This window comes from Talpa occidentalis, unplaced genomic scaffold, assembly GCF_014898055.3.
Source record: "Talpa occidentalis isolate TD23 unplaced genomic scaffold, MPIMG_talOcc4v2.1 talOcc4.15, whole genome shotgun sequence".
NCBI lineage: Eukaryota > Metazoa > Chordata > Mammalia > Eulipotyphla > Talpidae > Talpa > Talpa occidentalis.
In genome coordinates, this window is record NW_023601543.1 from 34,785,364 (window position 1) to 34,809,456 (window position 24,093).

The window sequence follows — 24,093 nt, forward strand, 5'->3', positions numbered from 1 at the left end:
TACATATGCGAAAGGACATACACACATACTATTAGTTGTAACAGTCTTGATAGCTAATAACCATGTATGTTAACATATATGAACATTTTTACAATATACATTCTGTTAAGTTTTATTGTGTGAGATAGCATTGAGTATCTATATTTTACATAGATAACTCTATGCTTTCTTCTAATGCATGTATTCATTTAACTAACATCTATTGATTATTTATTATTTGCCAACTGTAATACACTACTAATGTCGAGATGAATAAGCCAGGCTCTAGACCCACAAGGAGCTCACAGTCCAGTGAACGTAAAAGTTATTCCAAAGAATGTCCTTTAGAGGTGATAGTCCTGAATTAGTGATCTGTAACCTTCACATAAGAGCGAAACTCTCTGTGTGTGACCCTGATAAACTAAGTGAAACCTAAATTATAATGCTTATACATGAAAAGCACAAAACAGGAAATATTTCATTGATAGGAATATGTATTAAATATGTACATTAAATATGTATGTATTTTCCAGTCCTCCGTTGGGTTAAATATGGTCCTTTCTTTGATGTGAATATCACGTAGTGTTTCACCTATATTTCCTTCTATGTATTTTATGGTTTCAGGTCTTATGTCTAGTTCTTTAATCCATTTTGAGTTGATTTTTGTGTATGGTGTAAGGTAGTGGTCAAGCTTCATTCTTTTGCATGTAGCGACCCAGTTTTCCCAGCACCATTTATTGAACAAACTTTCTTTGCTCCATTGCATAGTCTTTGCTCCTTTGTCAAAGATTAGTTGACCATAAATCTGTGGGTTTATTTCTGGATTTTCTATTCGATTCCATTGGTCTGTGTGTCTGTTCTTGTTCCAATACCATGCAGTTTTGATGATTATGGCTTTGTAGTAGAGGGACTACATCAAATTAAAGAGCTTCTGCACAGCAAAAGAGACAATAACAAAAACAAAGAGAAACCCCACCAACTGGGAGAATATTTTTTGCACACAACACTAATGATAAAGGACTGATCACAAAAATCTGCAAAGAGCTGATGAGACTCAACAACAACAAAGAAAATAATCCAGTGAAAAAATGGGCAGAAGAGCTAAAAAGAAACTTCTCTGAAGAGGAAATGCAAATGGCCAACAGGCATATGAAAAAATGTTCAACATCACTTGTAATCAGGGAAATGCAAATCAAAACTACCATGAGATACCACCTTACACCAGTGAGAATGGCACATATTAAAAAAACTAGCAACAACAAATGTTGGCGAGGGTGTGGAGAAAAAGGAACTCTCCTGCACTGCTGGTGGGAGTGCAAACTGGTCCAACCACTATGGAGAACTGTGTGGAGATTTCTGGACCTACTAAACATAGAGCTTCCATATGATCCAGCAATTCCACTCCTAGGTATTTACCCAAAGGACACAGAAACATCAATTCCAAAGAACACCTGCACCCCTATGTTTATAGCAGCACTGTTTACAATAGCTAAGCTTTGGAAACAGCCCAAATGCCCAAAAATAGATGACTGGATCAAGAAGATGTGGTACATATACACCATGGAATATTACTCAGCATTCAAAAAAGAGAAACACATGCAATTTGCAGCAACATGGATGGCGCTGGAAGGGATCATGCTCAGCGAAATAAGCCAGAAAGAAAAAGAAAAATACCGGATGGTCTCACTCAGCAGGAATCTAGAAAACTTAAAGAAGGGACCAAGAAAATGAATAACTATAAGAAAGTGAAAATCAAAATCAACAAAAAACTATGAACCAGAGACACTTTTTGGGGGTGGGGGGTGGGAGGGGAGGGATTGGGTCAAAATGGGGGGTTGCAATTGTATGGGGAATATAAAAATAAAATTTATTATTTAAAAAAAAGAAAACATAAAAATAATAGTCTATTTTCAATGGCATTAAGCTAGAAAAAATAAAAAAAAAACTAGAAAATCCAAAATAAATAAATAAATAAATAAATAAATAAATAAATAAATAAATAAATAAATATGGTCCTTTCTATGGTGGCCTTTTAAAATGCAAATGCTCCCGGGGAGTTAATCCATTAAATAAATATCACATTAGTGGCTTTTTTGTCTGATAAAAGGAGCCCAGGGCAGCATGAAGATACAGGGAGGGTACATCAAGGGATTTCAGAAAGTCCATCTCCTTTATATTTTTGTTGAGGTTCTGATGCTATATTTCTATCTTAACTAGAACACTTCTTTTAAAATAAAATATTTTACTAACCAGCACTCTAAATTTCATTTGCATATCTATGCTATACTTCCCAATTCACTTTAAGACATTTAACTTTGTATCTAGTGTCAAAATGGTATAGATAAATTGATTAAATACTTTAGCTGAAATGTTTTCATGCAATTTGAAAATTAATCGTAAATAAATATGTCACCAACACTGTGAAAAATATTTTGAACAAGAAGATTTATTTTCATTTTAAGTCAGTGTACATAGCCCTTAGCAGCTGATGCCATCACTAGCAAACCTTCTAATGATTTCCAATCAAAGGTTGTAGAGGTAGAATCTTCTCATTGGTCTGAAATATACCTGAAAGGATAGGCACAGTAAAAGAGAGCTAGGCCCAGTTTCTAACAGGCAGAAACTTTATTGCACTCCCAGCAGAGGTTCACCGACCTAGAGTGGGGGGTCAGTGAATTCGCCAGCTGTCAGGGGGAGGGATGTTCTTTTAGGGTGAGGAGAGGTTAGGCAGGAAACCGGGTTGGCAGGGCTGGAAACAGGTTTAGGCAGAACAAAGTTGTTTTTCGTGGAACCAAGTTGTTTTCTCCATTTCAGCGGTTATGGCTTCAGTTTCTGTTTGATGGTATCAGCGGTAGTGGTGTCAGAGCCATCTTGTTTTTTTCCTATGTGGGCTTCCTTATTCCTGGCCCATGCCTGGGCCTTTCATACCAGCCTTTTGTTGATAGGAAAAGGGGCAGCACTTCTTTCTTTGGCTACTTCCTGCTGGAAGGGGGTGAAGACCAAGGTGGCGAGGTCAGGGGGCGGGGTGGGGGGGGTCAGGCCTGGTTATGATGGTCTTTTGCAGGGACTTGAGAATATGGATGGAGGAGTTGGTTAAAAGGTGGTAGGGGACATTCCCTGAACGAAGGCCTGTATGAAATTTTGTAGGCAAGGAGCAAAAAGAAAAAATAAGGTTATCATTAATATTGGCCCCAAGAGTGGGAGGAGTTTACCATATATTTTTCTGACATTTCTTTGTTTGGAAACTTAACTAATATTTCATTAATTTTATAAAAGTGTTCTTTTATCTAATCTTCCTAAACTACTTATCAAAGAGCCCAAATAAAATAAACAGATCCAGTGAATTTTGATAAAAAACTTTTCACGTAATAACCTAACAAAACAATATTGTTTCTCTTCCTTTATATTTGGTTTCTACCAACATTTTTTTTTAGAACTTTCTTATATTTTCTCATTTTTATTTCCAAATAATTAATGAGCTATTACAGAAAATAGCATTCCCACTGTATACATCTATAGAGCAAATAATTATAATCTTATCTTTGGAATATCAAAACAGAAAATCACCAAGCATATTTTCTGATAATTGTAGTGACAGAGGAGATTATAGTGGTCTGACTGTAGCATTTGAGTTTTCAGGCTCTTTAACACCAATTATGTTTCTGTTTCTATGTCTATGTCCTTGGGTAAACTATTTAATATATTTTCCCATTTTAAAAGGTAGAGTAATTCTTTTTATGTCAAAGGTAGGCATTGAGAATCATTTGACTTTAAAAGAAAATGTTTCGATATAAAACCAAGACTAGAGACATATATATGTAGACATAATATTTCTATACCTCAATTTTATCCTATTGTAATTAATTGACATCTAAGATATACATATATGTACTTTTTTTTACATTACATATTTTGTTAGCATGATTTTTACATAATCATTATTTTGGAGTATACAATTGTAAATGAGTTGACCACACTTATTATTCATTTTTTTAAAAATTTGTTTTGTTTTTTTTAACCAGGTCAAATGTTAGTGGAGTCAATAGAAATAAAGGTGAGCCAAGTAGGCAATAGAAATTTGGAGGAGGAAGGGGGAGGCTCAGTGAAGACAGAATTACTCCCTCAACTTTTACATGCCTGACATTTTTCAAGGAAAGCTTAGCGTAACTTTTAAAATATGATGTTAATTAATATAACTTAATTTTTCCAAATGCTTAAAGTTTAAATATTCTTATGAAGCTAACTGTATTTATAGATGATTAATTTTAAAAACACAATTATTAAACCCCATGGGGAAATAAGAAGCTTTAATAATAACCAGTGAAAGAATCAATTGAGAGTTAGTAAAATGTTGAAATTTGGTATGATAATTTAGCATAAGTTATATGAAGTGGCTTTTGGAAATTGGTACATTTTAATTTCAATATCACAGAAGAGAGAAAAAGAATAACTTTCAGTTCTTTAGCTTAGCTCCCTAGATTTCAAATCAATGTTTTACTTGGACTGAGGACATGAAAAAGCAAAATCTCTGAACTTCCTGTTTCTGCTGTTTGTTGCTATGATTTCACAGCACTAGTTACTTATTTCAAAGTTTGGTTTTGACCTCATATTTTATATATACAAACAACTTCTCAGTTCCAAAGTAAAAGTTGTGAAATTGTCTAATAGATGAAAACAACCTCACCAACAGACCTATAAATAGAGATAAAGAGATGTATATTCATACATGACTTCCATTTAGGTCTCCGTAGGGTTTCTGAAGCACATGAGGGAGAACAAGGGAAAGGCCCTAAGAAGTTCCTCTTGTTATTGGCAGATGGAAGAGCAGAACTTGTTTCTTATTTTGGAATGTTAAGTCTATTTTTGAATATAGAATGGAATCTCTATAGGAACGTGGTGGCATGATCCTAGAGCAGGTTTTTTAGTATCATTATGGGTAAAGACTTGCAGTATAAAATCACAGGGAAAATTCATCCAATAAATAGCGTCTTACTGTAAGTCTGTTAATATTTTAATACATTTTGTAGGATTTTTTTCAGACATTTCTACTCTTTGTTGTAGCATAGTATACATGCATTTTCATGTTGTTTAGCACATATTCCAATGAAGAAGAGTAAAAATGTAAGCAAACATATTGCATATATGCAGTGAAGTATATAACAAGATCAGCCTCTGGTGGATTTGTTTCTTCTCTAGGTCTGTCCCTTCCTTCTACCTTTTTCTCCTTCCTTCCATCCTTCTCTCCTATCTCTCTTTCTTTTTCCCTCCCTTCTTTTAGTCTACAGATAAGTTTGATATCTTACTGTATGTCTGACATTGCACAAGACATTAAGAATAAGGCAGAGAACAATATAGACATGTTTCACATTCTTTCACAGATTTTCCAGTCTGTTGGACAAATAATCAGAATAAAGTGTGAGGAGGTAATAGTGTAAATCCCTTACAATAGGAGAACAGATAAAAGGTGAAATTCCCTTTTCCTTGACATTGTTTCTGTGTAGTGAACTCAAAGTGAACCCATTGTTTAAATTGTATGACCTAGATCACATTTACATATGCTTTACTGACATTACTAGCTCAAATTATGCTTCTCCCTTCTTCCCCCTTCACACCAGTCACCTACCCCATCAGTGCAGTTTGCTTCCTATTTACCAAACACAGAAATACAGAAATGGTATATTTTCACTGGTTCCCTTAAAAATCCCAGAAATAGCACCTGTTCTTTTCAATCAACTAGGTCACTAACACACAAGTAGCAGAATCTCTAGACACTCTTTTTGAATCTTAAATGAACTTACCAAAAGGAGGAGAGAAGAAGGTAGAGGCCCTTTGGGCTTGTGTACTTTTCTTTTAAACTTACTTTCTTGTACTTGGCACTCCCGGATAGGACTGATAGCCATTGTACACCATGGGTTATTTTTTTTTTAAGATTTATTTATTTATTTATACAAGAACCAGGGTACAGGACAGATACGCGGGAGGGCGAGAGGATTCATCAGAGACAGAGCGGGGAACAGAACAGGCAGACTGACTGAAATACACTGCTGAGGGGAGCAGCGGGCGAGACTGGAGAGGTCTACCACGCCATGTGGGACCCTCGCTGGCTGGCCGGGATGGAAACGGTACTGCAGATGCTGCGGACAGCTTCACAGCGCTGCGCTCAACCGTCTGCACCACCAGGGAAGGCCTTATATGTCATAGGTTATTAAAGCTCTTTCTCATTTTCTCTCTGCTTTTTCCTTTTATTTTCAGTACCAACTTCAATCTAGTGATCCAAATCTCTTCATTGGATCTTACAAGGGCAAATTTATAGCAATCAATTGAGATTGTTGTGTATTCCGAGTTTCAGAAAGAAAAGCACATAAGATTGCTCTTCTTTAAAAAGCTGTAATTACTAGTTAATAGGACTTCAACACCAAAACCTTTTCTTTATAAAATTTTAAGTGTCATTCTTATTAATGTGGCTATCTATAAAAATTTGTTTAGTTAGAACATGGAAACATTAATACTAGAGATTATTTACTTTGTAATATTTAGTAATAATAAATGTAATATATAAATAATAAAACATATTTTAATAATATTAAAAATATAAATAAGGAAGTATACTGAATCAGAGGTAAGAGGACATGGATTCTAGTCCTGTTGCAGCCACTTGCAACCAAATTGCTCTAATGTCCCAGAGCCGTAGTAGGACTCTTTGTAAATAATAATAATAATAATTACATTATTTGCAAGGAAACTACCTGAGCTGCCTATCTCACATGGTTGCTATAAGACTACAAAAAAATGACAGATACTTTTGGAATTGTTTTTTAAAATTGTAAAGTCCAATATGAACATAAAAAGACATGTTTAAGAGTGAAGTGAGGTGGTGGCAGAGTGAGACACTGGGGTTATCTCACAGCTAGACTGCAGCAGAATAAAGCCAAAAACTCCTGAAAGAAAAACAGACGATTGCAGCAATGCTAGGAATAGCATCTAGAGGAGGGGGACCCCAGTGAGCAGCAGAACAGGGAAAGCATCTAACCCATCCAGACAGGAGAGGTGAGCCCAGACAGCATGGCAGGCCCCATAAGCAGCAGAGTGGAACTGGCAAGGCCCTTAAATAGCAACCCTTGGCAGACCTAGGCAAGCTCTGGGATGGGATCCAGAATCTGACCTCTGCAGACATTTGCACAGCCTTGGTGAGCTCTGGGAATGTGCCTGAAGGCAGACCCACCATAGCAGACCCCCCCACAGACATTGGCACAGAATCTGTGAGCTCTGGGGCAGCATCCAGAAGGAGGATTTCCAGGGCTGCTTGCACATATATCAGTGCAGCCTCAGTGCATCCCGAGAGGAGGCCTAAAGGCAGATCTACCGTAGCAGCCCTCCGCAGATACCTGTGCAGTCTAGGTGAGCTCTGGGGTGGAATCCAGAAGGAACACCACCACAGCAGTTCTGTGCATACATCAGCACAACCTCTGTGAGTTCTCGGAAGAGATTTAGAAGCCGACCCACCATAGCATATTCAGGAAGCTCCAAGATGGGGTCCAGAAGCAAATCCACCATGAGAGGCCTCCAGAGACATTGGTGCATCTTCACTGTGTTCTGCCATGGGATCCAGCAGTAGACCTGCCACTGCAGGCCGTGCAGCCTCTGTGAGCACTGGGAAAGGGATCTAGAATCAGAACTATCACAGTAAGTGTCTGCAAATATCAGCAAAGTACAGTGAACTCTGGGTCAGGAATTGGCATCAGACCCAATAAGGGAGCCCCCCCCCACCCCAGTTCTTAGTGAGCTCTGGGGAGGGTCCTGGAAACAGAAATGCCAAAATAGGCACTCACTGATCTCAGTGAACTCCAGGACATGTCATGGAATCAGCCCCACTGGAGGTAGGTCTCCCAAAGAATTCAGCAAACCCCACAGGGTACCTGGAAGCAGCCCTCAGCAAGTCGCCCCCCACATTGCTGGCTTAGTAACTACAAAAAAAATCTAAGCACATGCAGGAGCCATTGAAACCAAAATAAGTAAATAAATATATAAAATCAAACCCTAAAGATATTGAAAACAATTAAAGAAGGAGATCTCAAGTAGCAAAACGGGGAGACCATAATATTGCACATGGAAACATGGGACCTTGGGAAAGTGTATGACATTGCAAGATGACAACAACCATCCAGAATCCAAATACAAAAAGATGGAAGATTATATCTCCTTTCAGGATAAAGAGTTCATGGCTGCTAAAATAAATTCAAAGAGCTAGAAGAAAACTCAGAAAGGAAAGGCAAAATAATACAAAAGAACTTAGAAAGATAAATCAAAGAAATAACAAGGAATCAGAAATGAATCAAAGAGATACAAGAAAAGTGAGAAAAACTAATCAGCTCAGAAATAAAATCAGTGGAAGTGGAGGGGATTATACTAAGTGATATAAATCAGAACGATAAAGACAAATACCGAATTATTTCACTCACATGTGCAATATAGAGTAAACAAAGAAAAACACAAAGGATCTGGCAAAACTAAACCAAAATAAACCTTAGAATCATGACTGTGGAATTGAGGCTACTGGGGGGTGGTGGTGGTGGAGTGGGAGCAAGGGAGGGAGGATGCAAGGACATATGGGTGTACCTTAAAGCACTATGGGTGTTTGGATGATAGGGGTCAGATGATGGCATACTTCTAAGGAGGTGAACCTATCGCCCTAAATCATACACAGTGTTGTCAAATAAAGTTACCTCAATAAAGGGGGACATTTGTATTCTATGATTACATTTAGGCACTTGACTTCACTTTAAAATCTGAAATATCAAATATGTCTCATGAAATAAAGATCATAGTCCATTCTGGGTTCCAAGCAAAGTATTTTTATTACTTACAATGCCATATATATGTATGTATTTTAATATATTATAATTCATAATATATATTATATATGTAACATTACACAAACACAAACACATACCCACACACATTAGGATAACTGGTATTACTCTCTATGTGAACTGAAGAAAAGCCAATGCATGACTTGTTAGGGTATCTTGGCCCCATCCTGCAATCCTGAACATGTCCCTTTGAATACAACACTTACATTTTGAATGAAACAAGTTTAAAATAGCATTTGTGAAACCAAACTTTCTGAGGAGAATGGAACGTTTAAATATTCTGTTCTGTTATTTATACTATAGAAAGAAAAAAAAAAAACAGTGGTTTTGTTTTTCCATACCTTTATTTGTCAATTAGCTAAAGATCATGAGGAAGCTATACAATGAGTAAGCAAGAGGAGATAATAATATTGAATGGAGGGCCTCCCCGGTGGCGCAACAGTTGAGCGCTGGGTTGCGAAGCTGCCCGCAGCCTCTGCAGCGCCAGTGCCTCCCGCTGCTCCCCTCAGCAGTGTACTTCGGTCCTTCTGCCTGTTCTGCTCCCTGCTCTGGCTCTGGTGAATTCTCTCACCCTTCTGTGCTTCTGACTGTACCCAGTGCTTGTATAAACAAACAAACAAATAAATAAATAATAATAATATTGAATGGAAACACTAGCCAAGAGTAGAAAGAAAGCACCCTGGATGGGTAAGTCTTCATTCTCATACTTGTTCTGCTCCTCCTTGAGTGCTGGGCCTCCCCAGGTCCCTGTTTCATCATCTGTAAGTTCAGGGGTGTGATTGCAATTGTCATACAATTCTGCATTATTGGTATCTATGCTTGTGGAAAAGTAGTTTGCTAAAATTAAACAAGATAAGCAGGAGTCAGACTTAGAAAATTCTACTACATTTAACAAGAAATCTTAGAAGTTCAGTCTGAACATTTAGCAATTGCTAAATATAATGAGAACAGTGACCGCACATTGCAGGAATCTTGCACTCAGTAGTTCCGAGATCCAGAGGCAGACTGTGGACTCTGACAAAATGTGTGGGTCTGGCCTCTCATTTATACAGACTGCATTCATTAAAAATTTGCCAGGTTGTGAACCCCAGATAAAGTGTTTTAGACTGCACCTAAGGATCATGAAAAAATGTGATGGAGATCCAGAGCACCCTCATAAGATACGTATCATTACTAAATAAAAGTAAAAAAAAAATACATCCAAACTGGGAAAAAGATGTAATGAAGATGCTTGGATTAGTAAAAGCACATACTCCTCACATTCATAAGAATAGAAAGTGAAACTGAAAGTAGTTAAGCATTTGCTAAGTACCAAGCCCCTGAAGTTGGCACAGGACTTCCAGAAAAGGAGGACGTGACTAACACATATCTCAAGAGCACTGGGGATTAGCAGTACAGTGCCAACTAAACCCCCTGGACTACAAAACAATTAAGACTTAATGCCAGAGAAGTTTCAGAGTATAAAATGCAAATCATTTTTTATTTGAAAGTGGTTTGAATTTGTTTTTATTAAAATATATTCTCAATGGTAAATAAAAAACTACCTACAGAGATAATTCATATGGCCATTCCCCTAAAATATTTGTGTATTTGTGCATGTATGTATATGTGTACTACCACGTAATGCAGATATACTTTATGTAACAGAATTTTCAACCTAAAAAATCCATTATCATAAATTCATTTCTATAAATTTGTTTCATCTAATATTAGAGAAATACCCACTGTAACCACCAAATGGAGCTCCCAATATAATAATAAGACTTGGATTTTCAGAATTACTAACATCTTGTCTTAACAAATAATGCCATGTTATGTTATCACTTACCAATGATGTCAATCTTTATAGAGAAGGGAAGGAAAGGGTAGAGGAGGGAGGAGAGGGGAGAGGAGAGAGAGGAGAAAAGAGAGAATGGAGAGAACCAGAAAGAGACAAGAATTCTAGAGATTGAAAGATAACAAGAAAATCTTGGACATACGAGTTTTCTATAGATCTTGACATGAGGAGATTTGAGATTATTACAAATTTAGAACTCTTTAGCATCTTGGTGAAAAGCAGGGTGAAAAATACACACTCACTTATCTGAAATCTGGTGTACCTAGCCTTATCATATGTAAGCTTTATGTATATAATCTTTCTCTGGCCTTCAAAGAGAGAATAGTACTGGTATTATGACTTCTAAAACCCCTCTATATTTGTTTTTAATGATTGAATTATTATTCTGATACCCCCATCAGATATTACCACTAAAATCCTCTCTACTTTGAAATTTCTACAAATTATTAAATAAAGAGGATACTGTTAAGAAGAGGCTTGTATATTTCCATGGGAGACTCATCTTTTTGAGTTAATACTAAAACTTAGTGCTTCAAATTAGTATTTTGTCAGTGCCAACATTTTCAGTTATATAATTCAATGTGTCACACAGTAAAGTGAGGATGAAATAAAAGTACTGGAATCTTTATATTCCATAGAAGCATGGAGAGATGCCTTGTTTAACCCCTATTTAAACTTTTCTGAGATGTGTTAACTAAGGAACATTGCATGCTTCAACTTTCACAGCATTGCCAAGTAAATATTCTCCCTGGATTCTTTCCGACTTCTTTCTGCATCATTTCTCATTCCATATAGAATTGGTCCCATACAATGGGACAGATAGCCCAGACAATGATTTAGCTGATCTACCTTAAACTGTTTCCCACTCTAGAGGAAAATAATGGAGGAATTTCATGTGTTATTTAACTGGAAAGATTAAGGGAAAACCTCCCTAAAACACACCATTACGGCCTACTCTAGGCTGTTCACACCTGCTGATTTCTATATCCTAAGCATCTCTGCAAGATAGTAATGCAGATGCGGCAGAGTTACTAAGTCACAAGGTCACCTCAGGCAAGTCACTTCAGATCAAGTCACTCTCAGCCTCTTTTTCCACCTATGATACTTGAATTAGGTGTTTCTTTCCAAGTAAAAAAATCTTGATTTTATTAGTCATTTAAACATAGTTGGCATTTTAAAGTCATATGACAGCAAGAGTTGTATTATAAGCATGTAGGCAATGTTTATGCATTGGATACATGAATAGATAATGCCTATGTAAATCCTAAAGGTGCAATTTCTGACTTGTTGTGAGCTATTTAGGCTTCAGGAGCCTGTGGCTAGTGCTTATAGCCCATTACTGCACAGGGAGAGAAAGCAATCCACTAATTCTCCTCCTTGCTTCTCAGTTCAGTTATGAACCTCCAAAGTGCATCAGAGGGGTAAATTCATAACCTGAAAGTGAGGCACTCAATACCGAGAGTCTTGGTGGAGAAGCCCCAAAAGGCCTGCAATTATTCTTCTACACATACTTCCATAAAGTTATTAGATATCCGTTTTGGGAAAGAATGTCTGACAAGGGACACAGCTTGTGGTTCAACTCTAGCCATGAATATGATATAAGGTTTCAGGAAACCCCAGCAAAGGGCAATAGGAGTCTACTTATCAGCCCTCAAACTTTTTTATTTCACTTCTATGCATCTGACTGGTCCTTTATTTTATATGCAATTGTTTGATAGAATTAAATATGGATTCAAATAGAAAATCATACTGTTGTAGATAGGTTTTAGACATTCTGTTTGCTTGGAGATAATGTATTAAAAATAACATTACAATAAAGTATATACATTATGGATGGTCAAAAAATTAAAGAGAAGAAGCCAATATGTTCAGTGAAATAATAGTTCTTCTGTGCAACTTATCTATGACTAGGAATGGAAAAGTTGGAGAATGTGTAGATGAAAAGAATCAAATATACAAAATGGGGGGCCTCCCCGGTGGCGCAGTGGTTGAGCGCTGGGTTGCGAAGCTGCCCGCAGCCTCTGTGGCGCCGGTTCGATCCCCGGCTGCTCCCGGGCCACCAGAGGAGGGTCCCACATGGCGCGCAGACCTCTCCTGCCGCCCGCTGCTCCCCTCAGCAGTGTACTTCGGTCCTTCTGCCTGCTCTGCTCCCTGCTCTGGCTCTGGTGAATTCTCTCACCCTCCCGCGCTTCCAACTGTACCCAGTGCTTGTATAAATAAATAAATAAATAAATAAATAAATAAATAAATAAATATAAAAACAAACAAACAAACAAAAAAATATACACAAAATGGTAACAGGTTTAAGTGTAATATAGCCTTTACAACCCTGAGAAATAAATGATGAACTAGGAAAAAAGCCTATAGAATATACCCTATAGTAAGGTGACTGGATGTTAAAAGAGATATTAGACATCAATAAAGTAAAGATGAACAGGTCACACAAAAATGGGCAAAAGAAAGGGAAAGGCAATACAATGAAGAAGAAAATTAAATGGGTAATAAATAATAGGGAAAAAATTGACAGGTGCTGTCCCAAAGAAATTATATTTAAAATATAATTTTAAATCAAAATCAACAGCAACTATAAACCAGACACACACTATGGGGGGCGGGAGGGAGAAGGGAGTAGGATCAAAACAAGAGTGGTGGGAATTGTATGGGGACTATAACCAAGATGAAAATGCATACATTGTGCAAAAATGAAAAATGATGTAAAAAATATATAAAATTTAAAAATTAAAAAAAAACTAAAGTTATTTTTAATCCATCAAATTAGCAAACATTTTAATAATTAATACTATTAATACTATTCTCTAAAGCCTCCCACGGTTTTAACTCTCAGCACTATGAAGCTATCAATAGCCATTACAGCACGAGTTCAATCCCCCACTGGCCAGGGAGGTGACACACATGGTGCAGCAGACCTTTCCTGACTCGTCCACTGTTACCCTCAGCAGTGTATTTCAGTCACACCACTTGTTCTTCTCTCCACTCTGTCTCTGGTGAATACTTTCATCCCCCGCACCTCTGGTCTATACCCCAGCTCTTGTATGCATAAATAAATAAATCTTTTAAAAAATGTTCTGTATTGGTAAATTTGTAGAAAATGAACATTGTCATGATTTATGAGAACATAAGTTAACAGTCTTTCTGGAAGAAAATGAGTCAATATTCATCAAAAGATCTGGAATTTTGCATGTCTTTTTCTTATTATAAGGATTTATATTAAAGAAATAATATCTGTGCACCAAGGTCTTATTATAAGATATTTTAAAGTACTATTATGACATTAGAAAATTGCAACAGACAAAATACCCTGTAAGAGAACTCACTAAATAAATACCTTGCATCCATACTGAAGGAACTCTAAGCAATCATAAAATATGATGCTGAAGGAGAACATTTAATGTTATGAAAAATGTTCATGACAAAGAATTGACCCCATTTTTTCAAAAAGAAAATGTGAGCTTTGCACACATAAGCCCATGCACACCTCCGTAAGACTCAAAAGCTATGCACTGAAGAAAATATATTTTTTTAAGATTTTATTTATTTTTACATAGAAGAATTGGGCTACCGGCCAGAGATGTGGGGGTTGAGAGGATTCACCAGGGTGGGGAGCAGAACAGGCAGATCTACTGAGACACACTGCTGAGGGAAGAAGTGGGTGACACAGGAGAGGTCAGCTATGCCATGTGGGTCAATTCCCTGGCTGGAGACTGAACTCGTGCTGCAGTGGCTGCAGATAGTTTCATAGTGCTGAGACTTAACCCCTTGCACCACCAGGGAGGCCCTGAGGAAAATAATTATGGCTCACATAAATTAGTAAAATTATAGACATTGTTATTCTTTCAATTTAGTTACACTATTAGTGTTTTCTGAAATGACAAGAAATATGAAATATCTTGGAGTCACCCTAAGTCTGGGTAAAAATTGGAGTTTGGACTTTCTTTAGGGTCTGGTTCCAGGTACTTCCAGGTACAATAACATGGTAGGGAATGCCCAGATATGTCTATTGATAAAACAAAGCTGAACCAAAACCAGCCATTACAGACCAGTCAGAACAGAAATTTGTCCCATCACCGCTTGACAAACTCCATCAATCAGAACTGCAGCGAATGACCCCTCATTCTCATAGAGCAGACCTCAATGTGAACACACCTGCCTTTTTTTTGCCAATATAATAGCTCCTAATTGCCTCCACACAACTAAAGTAGTTCATGGGTCTGTGTTCCCCAGGCTACAGTGGTAATCCACCAGGCTTCAGTTTTCTTGGTCTACTGCAAAAAAGAAAAATATTTTAAAATCTCAAATATGGGCCTCCCTGTGGCCCATAGGGGTTAAGATGCAACCTATGAAGCAATCTGCAGCCTCCGCAGCACAAGTTCAATCCCAGGCCAGGGAGCTACCCACATGGCACAGCAGACCTCTCCTGACGCCCGCTGCTCCCCTCAGCAGTGTATTTCAGTCTGTCTGCCTGTTCTGTTTCCCACTCTGTCTCTGGTGAATCCTCTCACCCTCACACCTCTGGCCTGTACCCCACCTCTTGTATGTATAAATAAATAAATCTTTAAAAATAATAATAAAATAAAATCTCAAATATACTTGAAGACTACATAATTAAAACATTGCATATGTATATTTTTATAGCATCTTTTTACAGTTACTACATAATAGATGAAATGAATTAAACCAAAACAAAATCTCAGGCCTCCCCAGTGGCACAGCAGTTGAGCGCTGGGCTGCGAAGCTGCCCATAGCCTCTGCAGAGCTGGTTCGATCCCCAGCTGCTGGCGAGGGTCCCACATGGCATGCAGACCTCTCCTGCCCCGCCCACTGCTCCCCTTAGCAGTGTATTTCGTCTGTCTGCCTGTTCTGCTCCCCACTCTGGCTCTGGTGAATTCTCTCACCCTCTTGCACTTCTGACTGTACCCAGTGCTTGTATAAATAAATAAATAAATCTTAAAAAAAAAAAATCTCTATCCTCTCTTATTTTGCTACAGTGTGCAGCAGAGTTGCAGTTATTAATTGCAGAAAAGAATCATAAAGAAAAAAAAATCACCTATCTCAGCACCCAAAGATAACCACTGTTAATATTTTGCCATACATATACTTTTTTATATAGATAAATTTATAGATATAAAATCTTTTTATCAATACCTTTGTTACATGTGTATATACATATATAACCTGCATTTCCACTTAAGCATCTATCACAAATATTTCCCTTAAATGCAATTCAAAAAATTGAATTTATTAGCCTCATAACAGTCCATAACATAAATGTACTATCATTAATTTAATCAATCACCCATTATTGATCCTCTAAGTTGTTGCCATTTTTCTTAACTATTGTGGCTAACACTTGTGATGGCCATCCATATGGATTAATTTGGACAGCATTTCTCGTTTTTTTCTTAGAATAAATTCCTAAGTGTGGAATTATTGCCTTAAGATATGTGATAAGCCTTGTGAAATGGCCTTTTTAAAAAGTTGAACTAATTAATATTCTTAATTTAATTGTATAGGAATTCCTGTTTCTTCATGACTTATAAACACTCAAGATTATCATGTTTTACCTCCCTTACCAGATAAGATAGTGATTTGGAATACTTTTTTCCATATTTTTCTTCACTATTTGGCAATTGAAGCCTTTGATCCTTTGATTTGTTGTTTTTATGTTACAGGGCAACCCCGATATGAAACAGGTTGCGTGACTGGGGGTCCTCACCCATGCACTTAAAAGGACTTATTAATGCTAAACTGCAGGCACACACAAAAGGTGAATAGGTTTATTTACAAGGGAAGGGGAAATGAAGAAATCAGGGAGAAAAAGAGGAAGATAAATTCATAAATGCATCCTACCTGTTCTGCTGACCTGGAATCCCAATGACCCCCCAAGCTGGCAAAAAGTCAATCGCAACAAGGCCAAGAGGCCGACCCCAGCTCACATGGCTGGTTATATATTCAAAATAAAGAACATGGCTGCTTAACTCTGCCTTCAGGTCCTCACAACCCTCCCTTTGGTGATCATGAGATTTGTAGTTCCCAGTGTCTTGATGGAGTTGGGGTGGAGTCCACAAAGCCTGCATGGAGTCTGCTCAGGACATCCTTTCCCCCTGACAATTACACTATTTTTATTGATGGATAAAAACTTATTTTACATTAAGAATATATATTGTAGAGGACTAATATCAGGAACACTTAGAAGAAAACTGAGTGAGATATCAAACAAAGGAATAAACCAATGGATCTCGTTGTAAATAACCACAACATTTTGCTTGCCTGTACTTTTGTTCTCTATATAAATTCCACTTTAAGATTAATGTATTATATAGTGACAATCTGCATTCTGTTTCTTCTTACAATGTTTTATATTCTACTTTCTGATTAGAATATTTGTACCTTACCTATATTGGCTATTCCAGATATTTTTATAATCTAGTGTCTTATCTAATCTACACATACTAGATATAGAAAAAGATTTACAGAGTTCTGCTAAGTACTTTCATCATCAAAAATCAGACAGATTGATCCAGATGGAAATACACAAATATTCATTGGGTGGAATGCTTATCATAAAACAGCAAAGATCCAAAAATGGAAGATATGTTTATCAGATGGGGATTGGTGAAAACCAACTGCTTCAAATTATGGATTAAGGTTCTCTTATCTTTCATGATGATAACCATCATCAGCTGATAAAGATATAGTGATAGGTGAAAAGTGAACAGAGAATATTATTCATATAACATTTGTGAAAACAATAACCTTTCATGTGAGCTGAGATATTGCATTTGCTACTTCCATGCTGTTGATTTATAATTAACGTAACAATTCCTAAGATACTGCAAACTAGAAAACTGAGTCTTTGTGAAATTTTACCAGGGTAGCCAAGAAAGATATGACTATTGGAGTAATTTCAGATACTGGATTGTTTCTCATATGTTTGGAAGGCCCAGGGAAAATTTTTATTTTTTTTTAATGGAGGATCATAAAGGATTCTTTCTACCACTTAAGAATGTTTTTCTATGTAAAGTTCACATAGGGCACACAATCTAAACTTTAATCTAAATAAGAGTGTTATTTTGTTACTTATACTTTTAAAAAATAGCAAGCAACTCTATTTACTTTCTGATCTTAATGATGCAATGACTGATAATTAAAAATTGCTAAAAAAAAAAAAAAAACAACCTTTTAGCTCATGAGGAATTTTACTTAGAAGGAACACTAGAAAACGTGCTGACCATGGATGTTAGCAGCAACTCAGAAATGGATAACAGCTATGCAGAGCACATCACTGTAAAACTTGACCAGTTGCAGAAGTAAAAATATTTGCTAAGTGAATATATTTTTGAAAAGGTTAATCTTTAACTGAAATAATTGCACTATTCCGAAGGCACTCAGACTGAAAAACAGTCACATTCAATGTTGGAATTGAAAAAATTATCATTGTGAAAGGAAAAGAATTCATGTTGAAATGCTAAATAAATTACTAAGGTCCTCTAGTCCCTATTTTGGTGTTTATCAGAAACCCACAGATTGCACGATTCTTCAATTTTCTGATCAATTATAAATGTGTGATTTACATATATGCCACAGTGAACCGACTTCCCACAGACACAGTAGAATGAAAGGTAATAGAGACTGGGTGAAGAAAAGGAGAGAAGGGAAGGAAATACATGTCAAAGAGTCATTTGAATCCCAAGTACTTTTCACATTAAAAATATTTTAGTCAACAAATAAAAAGCTAAGTTCTTAAATAATATTTCTTTTGTTTCAGATTTCTACAAAGGTTAACATTAATTTTTTTCAAGGACCATCTTATAAGTGAGCACTAAGTGTAACTATTTAGAAAGCATGACACAAAAATGGAAAAGATCCTCTTCCTCCTATGTGGTCTGAAATTTATGCTTTTAGGCTATCTTTGACTTACAGTATGAGAGATTTAGCTTTAAAGTCAACTTTTTAAAGGAAATATTAAGAAATCACAAGAACTTTGAGTTAGTTCATCAGTTTTCTCATTTCACAGCTAGAGAACTAAAGTGAATTTCCCAAAGTTCCTTCCAATACACATGTTATCTGTGAGAGGGGATAACATAGGCCAGAGAACAGAGCAGAAATCAATAATACAATAGCTCCCATGAGTTTATCTGATTCGCTAGTTTTTACCTTAAAGGGGAGAAACATACTTAAAGGAGAAAAGTCAAGAAAAACAAAAACAAAAACAAAAACAGCTGACTTTTGAGACAATTAGTTAGAAAGCAAACTCCGGGACATAAAAGGCAGTCTCAGAAGACTATGGAGACAAGGGAGTAAGATAGAATGCACCAATTTAGAGTAGTTACGATAACAGAAAGAATCATGTCAACAATGTTGTCTAGTAGGTTCTGATTCAGAAATAGAGGCACAGAAACTAAATGTGTATTTTTCTCAGGTAAGAAAATAATTTTTGTACTAATTTAAAGATGCAAAGAAACATCTTAGGGTAATATGTAGAGGGATTAGAGTAATTCCCTTATTTTATTTTTGAAGTTTATTCAGTCTCTTCATTAACCCTGTGCTTTTGACCACCTTTATCAGGTGACCAAATTCAATTTTTTTCAGAAGTTTTGATGGAGTAGTTAAGGTCAATGTTTTCAGCATAACTCTGAATGTCCTTGTTTTTATGAAGTCAGACTCTTAATATACAATTTAAATGCAGCTTTGACTGATTAGAAAATGTTATTTTAAATCCCAGAAGACATACATCAAATGACAGTAAAAATGCATCTAATACTTGATTTAATGATACTTTGAATTAAAGTAAAAGGAACATATGCCAAAACCTTGATCCATTGATTATTCAAGTTCAATTTAAGGCTAACCTGCTGTATCTTTACATGAAGCCATAGCCTAATATACAATACATAACAGAAACTACCCATTTATAATAAAAATATCTATATAACTTCAAAGAAAGTCTAGGTTGATAAACCTGATTTTATTTGTTGTATTTATATGTTTAACTTTTTCTTCCCTAGGAGAGATCTTCACCTTCTTGATCTCTGGAGGGATTTTAACAGGGGTCTCCACCATTTTTCTATTTGTCACAATTGAAATTTTTCCTTCAGTCTCTACTTTTTTTTTTTTGCAGTACTATTCATTGAACTGTCTCATTTTACCTTTCCCACTGTCACCTCTTTTCACATAGTATCTGGAAGATTCTTTTCTTCTCTATCATTGTATATACCACTTTGTCATTTATTTTATCCCATCCAAGGAATTCTGCTATCACCTCTTTGCAGTCAATTTTTAAATATGTGACCCCCAACTGTAGTCTGAACTCCAGATCCATATTTCTAAATGTGGAATTAATATCTCCAACAGGATATCCCACTTGTCCATATGTCCTTAAACAGTTCTTCACTTTCCTCTTTCTATTAGTAATACAACCTCTCTCCCAGTCACTTAGGCTTAATCACTTATCACCCTGGACTCTTTTCTCTCACTGACACTTCATATGCAATCAATTTATAAGTGCTCTTGATTCTACTTATTCAACATCTGTTGCTTCTGTCCCCTCCTATTTGTTTCCACTGCCAACAGTCTGGAAAAATGCTCTCATTACCTTTCATCCTGGGCTACTTTGATAGATTCATAATTGGACTTTCTCCACTTACCCCTCTTCACTCCATTGCATGCTATTTTTGGGGTCAGAGAAGTCTTCCTTAGGGTAATTCGAATTAAGTCACCACCATGCTCAAAAACTCAACAATTTCCCATTGTCAGCCAACAAAGTACAAATCATTGACTCTGGCACCTATGATTGTCTATGATATGATACTAAACTTCATCTGCTATGATTTCTTTACATTAATCCTATGTACCAATGAAACTAGACTGATAATTTTTTTAAATGTCCTCTGCTATCAAATAATTTGCCTTTGATCATGTTGTGTTTTCTCTCTGACCCACTCTTCTCTCACTCTCTTCATACAGAAACAATATTAGTCATCATCTAAGGTCTATATCAAATTGATTTCTTCCCTGAAGTCTTTTGTACTTGCTTAGTCTAGTTCCTTCAATGTACTAAAATTGTAATTCCCCAAAAAAAAAAATAATTTTGGAGGCAGCATGGAAAAAGGGTAGATCAACACTATAAAGTTGATATAAATAGTACTGAAGCTCAGCAGTGACCTTTGGGTACAACTTTGAAAGAGTTCTATGTGAATTCAGCGTCAAAGGGCCAGTTTGGGGTACATCTGGTATGGCCAATACCTAGCAGGCATTTTACCTTTCTCTTTTATTGTATCCATGGTACATATAAGGTAAACTTTTTCTCTTGTGACTCTAATCTAGACATAATTATGCTTAGAACCTTTACCAGAGAATTATTAAATCAAGAGGTTATCTCTGGGTTAGGTGTTTTATAAACCTAGTCTACCCATTTACCTCTGGATTCCAATTGCATTAGGGTCTAGCTGTGTTATGTAATATTTCCCTCTATATATCATTTGTGTATTCCTCTTGTTTTCTCCTCCTGGAATATATGATCTTTGAGAAAAAAGACTATATTTCAGTTGTCTGAGAAATTTTGTAATGAAGGGTAGCACACTAATAAGGAGGATATGAATGGGAAGAATTGCAGGTTAGGAAGCTGCATTTGTATAGTGTTTATACTGTTTTATTCAGACTACGTATATTTGTGGTAGCTTAATAGGTATTAAATTGAGTCATGAAAGGGCACTAACCATCTCTCAAGTCTCCCTTTGTCACTTGAACTGTATTCTATTCTTAATTTAGCTTTACTTTTTTTTTTTTTAAAGATTTATTTATCTATTCACACAAGCACTGGGTACAGTCAGAAGCACGGGAGGGTGAGAGAATTCACCAGAGCCAGAGCGGGGAACAGAACAGGCAGACTGATTGAAATACACTGCTGAGGGGAGCAGCAGGTGGCATGAGAGGTCTGTCGCGCCATGTGGGACCCTCGCAGGTGGCCGGAGATGGAACCAGCGCTGCAGAGGCTGCGGGCAGCTTTGCAGCCCAGCGCTCAACCACTGCGTCACCAGGGGAGGCCCTAGCTTTACATTTTCTATAGCAGATATAGCAATACCTGCAACTCTGTACACTGACTTCAAATATTTTATAGCCACCATGTGTATTCCGTCTTGGGAGCCGCTAGCCCTTCTTATCTTTCCTTACTCCATTCTTTATCATTTCTTTCTCCTTCCATCACTCTTTCTTTTTTCCCCTACTTTCTTTTCCAATCAAAAAATAAAATATATTCTTTGTAGACTGGATAACAACTGTGGTATAGTGGACTGGGAATAGGATAAACCTGAGTTCATATGTCAGCTCTGTGAGTAGCTGTGTTCCTTTACACATATTATTTGATCTGTTCTCTAGTGTTTGTTAACTAAAGATTTAGTATTATTTATTTCCTTTAAAATGTAGCATGGAGAAGGAGTGATGATATACCAAGAAATATAAGGCATCTAAATACAAATTGTGCTTATAGTTCCATTTGAGGTAGTGTTGATCTTTTTAACAGTTCTTTAAATTTATATATGTAGATGAGATTGATTAAACAGGAATATATTCAGGGTAAGAATAGTCTCTATCTTTGGTATAGTTTATATACTTTTGCAATTTCCAAAATATAATTAGAAATTACTCTTTGTTCTTGAACAAATTAAGAATGCGTGTGCAATGAAATGGTACAAATGCTCATATCACTTATGTTAATATTTCCAGAAAACATCAGCACTATCTGCTTATGATTCTGGTAATGTAGATGGATATTGTTTTGCTATCATTGCATCAGCTGTGAAACTACAGAATTTTGCCATCCTAATGGGGCTTATCTCAATAAAGATTTAAGGAAATAATTTTGCTGTCATTTGGACATCCTATTATCATCTACTCAAAATTTGGCACTAGAATAATGTTTTCTTTTTATTCACTTGCTTTTGGAAGAAGGATAAAATTTATAACAGGTTTTTCTAGTAAAATGGTGATAGTCTACAATTTTTTTTAGCAGATTATCTACATTTTACCTGCTGCTTAGTGTTAAGTAGCTTGTTACTATCTATAAAACACTACATGACGAAAGTACTTTATTCAATATGTATAGATGTTCTTTTTTGAGAGCATAATTATATATTTTTTAAACAATAAAGGATATAAATTGGTTCAGAGTTGATGTAATCCAGAAGCTTCAGTGCCATTTTTCTGTGATTTCCTCATCTGGGTGGTGTTTCCTGCATTCTCAGATTGATACTGTAATGGCTACAGCGATTTTGGGCTTCAAATCCAGTTGAGATAATCATCAGAAGAAAAGGGATATGTCTAAATGTTTAAAGTGGTCCAAGGAAACAGGCTTCTCATGACCAGAACCAAAAGTTGTAACAGGTGTTGGCAAACAAGTGCTTGTTCTGTAAATGAAGAATATTGCTGTTTATTATTGTTTCTCCAAAGAGGAAACCTATGACTCATTTTTATTTTCTGCTTAATATATTTTAAATTATTTCTTCTTTATAGCTAAACCCTGTTTTGATGTCTTTTAAAAATACATTTTCTTCCTCTGTCTTTTTGATACAGTGTTAGTATCCTTGTTGTAAATCATAATATTCCCAAAGAAGACACGACAGTGTATATGTGATGCTGAGTAACTGATTAAAAATGGGAAGAAAACAATAGAAACTGTATTCCTGATGCCACGTAAACAATGACTTTTATCATTTATATATGTCTATTCTTGGTGTAAAGACTGCATTCTCCTTGCAGTTTTTTGTAACATTGCTTCACTTATCCAGACAGCATGCTTTTGTGTAGAGCAGAGGGGTATACATGTTAAGATCTTCATGCTGCCACATGCAACCAGTGTGACACAAAAATAATTACTTAATTTCTGAATTTTCTAAACCTCAATGTCCTCACCTATAACATGGTTATGATAATTCTTACTTCATAGTTTTGCTGCATTCATTAAATATTTGGTCCTTCCATTTATCCTTTACATTTTTCTTTAGCTTTTTCAGCTTTCCCAACTAAACCTTAAAAATAATACTGACAGCTGAGGTAATATTTGCCAGTGACATAAATACTCAAGAATATGTGTCACCAGTTTTTCAAAGTTATCCTAAACCAGTTGGCTGTCTATTAGTTTGACTTCACCTCTTATTAAAAGTCAATCTGCCTACTAAACCTTTTAAATAGGAAGTTGGCAATTTTCCTGTTTCTTTCCATTAGCTTTATATATTTGAAAAATATATTCCTCCTACTGTTTTCTATTTGACTGATACAAAATACATCTGCTTATTAATTTCCAATCTTTTCTCAACACAATTTGATTTTTTATCTGCTCTGTAATAACTGGGCTAATTTTCACTTTCCTACTCTCATTTACCATCCAGGTGT